Source organism: Heterocephalus glaber, unplaced genomic scaffold (assembly GCF_053883595.1).
Source record: "Heterocephalus glaber isolate CG9 unplaced genomic scaffold, H.glaber_assembly_v1.0 deba00000621, whole genome shotgun sequence".
Lineage (NCBI taxonomy): Eukaryota > Metazoa > Chordata > Mammalia > Rodentia > Bathyergidae > Heterocephalus > Heterocephalus glaber.
Genome location: NW_028258153.1, coordinates 4110187 through 4112355, shown reverse-complemented (window position 1 = coordinate 4112355; position 2169 = coordinate 4110187). Strand labels below are relative to the sequence as shown.

The window sequence follows — 2169 nt, the reverse complement described above, 5'->3', positions numbered from 1 at the left end:
AGGGGCTCCTAGAGATTTCTTTGTATCTTCTCTGTAGATGATCATTTCATCTACATATAAAGATTTTGCTTCTACCTTGCCAATCCTATCCTAATTGTGTCATTTTATTGCCAGACTATTTTGATTGGGCCTATGTTTCAAAGTTTAATGGACAGATAAAGAGTAAACATATCTGCCCTTGTTCCCCACCTTAAGGAGAAAGCATTGTATCTTCTCCATTCATATAAGGCATTCTCACTGGAAATATGGAGTACATGTCTTCAATCTGTTGAGAAGGTTCTGTTCTACTTCTAGTCTCCTGATAGCTTTTACCATGAACAGCTGTGGAATTTTAGTCCAATACTTTTTCTCCAACTAGTGACAGGATCATATGGCTTTTTCCTTTCCTCTGATAAAATGATGACTTTTGGGGGTGAATCTTCCTCTGCTGAACTAACACTGCCATCCCTATAAAAAAATCCACTTTCTACATACTGCCAGATCTGACTTCTAATAGTTTATTTTGTTAAACAAATTTCTATCTATGTTCATACCTTTTTCTTCTATTATCTTTATCCAGTTTTAGGATTAGCACAATGTTGATTTCCTAAAATGAGGAGAGAAGTGTTCCTTCTTTTTTCTGCTTTAAATGTTTGATATAATTTATCAGTTAAAATGTATATGAGCCTGCTGTTGTCGTATAGGTAGGTTTTCAAGCTAGCAGTATACTTTATTTAATAGGTGTTATTGAGAAAGTCAAACTCGCCCCTCGCCCCCGGCAGGGCTCGCCACTGGAAGGCCCGCCACCCGTGCCATGCCAAAGAAAAAAGGACTGAGTGCAGCAGAAAAGAGAGCCCGGATGATGCAAATATTTTTTGAGACAAAAGATGTATTTCAATTAAAAGACTTGGAGAAGATTGCTCCCAAAGAGAAAGGAATTACTGTTATGTCAGTAAAAGAAGTTCTTCAAAGCTTAGTTGATGATGGTATGGTGGACTGTGAGAGGATTGGAACGTCTAATTATTATTGGGCTTTTCCAAGTAAAGCGCTTCACGAAAGGAAACGTAAATTGGAGGCTCTGTAATCTCAGTTGTCTGAAGGAACCCCAAAACAAGTGAACCTGCAGAAAAGCATTGAGAAAGCAAAAATTGGCCGACATGAGATGGAAAAACGAACCATGCTAGCAAAAGAGCTTTCTTCACTTCGGGACCAAAGGGAACAGCTTAAGGCAGAAGTAGAAAAATACAAAGAATGTGACCCACAAGTTGTGGAAGAAATACGTCAAGCAAATAACGTGGCCAAAGATACTGCTAACAGATGGACTGATAATATATTTGCTATCAAATCGTGGGCCAAATGAAAATTTGAGTTTGAAGAAAATAAAATTGATAAAAATTTTAGAATTCCGAAAGACTTTGACTACATAGACTAAAACGTTCCGTGGTGGGGAGAGGCTTCCAAGCTTGTAAATATGTAAATTCTGAAACATTTCACTGGCTGTACTGGGTTGTTAGTTTATTAATTCTAAAGTATAAAATACAAAAAAAATAGGTGTTATTGAAATTTTGTATTTCTTCCAGAGTTAGTTTCATTAACTTGTCCTCCAAGGTACTTCTTAGAAGTTGTCAAATTTATTTCAAAACAAATTTTTGTAATATGCTTTCTATATCCTTTTAAATTCTGTAAAATCTGTGGTAATGTCTCCTAGATCTTGACATTTTAATTTTTAAAATGTATAATTGATATTGTGTAATAGGAAGTAAAGGTCTAAAGGAGCAGGGGAAGTGGGAGAGGTAGGGGAAAGGAATGAAGAGAAAAAATATGAGAAAAGGAAAAATATGGAAACAAAATCTTTGAAAATAGGGAAGGGTGGAGGGGATGAAGGGAGGGCAGGGGAAGGGGAAAAAAAAAAGAACCAAGATACATCATGTAATGGTACAAGATCCCAACACTGTATGCAAATGTATTTTATACCTAAAATGTACCAATAAACTTAATGGGGGGAAAAAATAAAGAACTTTAAAAAAAAAAGATTAAGCAGCATATAACACTTAGTAAACCAATGAAAACCTACTGTGAATGGCAGGGTTTGTCAATGAGGCAGATCAGATTCTGATTTGATGGATAGCCAATGAAACAGACTTCCCTCCACAGTTGGAAATGGAGGAGGAAGATACAATTGATGTGTTC

The 2169-nt window shown here is 36.2% G+C and overlaps 1 pseudogene; it reads left to right on the top strand.

The window, feature by feature from the left end:
* The first annotated feature begins 742 nt into the window (after nt 1–742).
* On the top strand, nt 743–1426 carry LOC101704889 (meiotic nuclear division protein 1 homolog pseudogene; annotated as a pseudogene).
* The last annotated feature ends 743 nt before the right edge of the window (nt 1427–2169 follow it).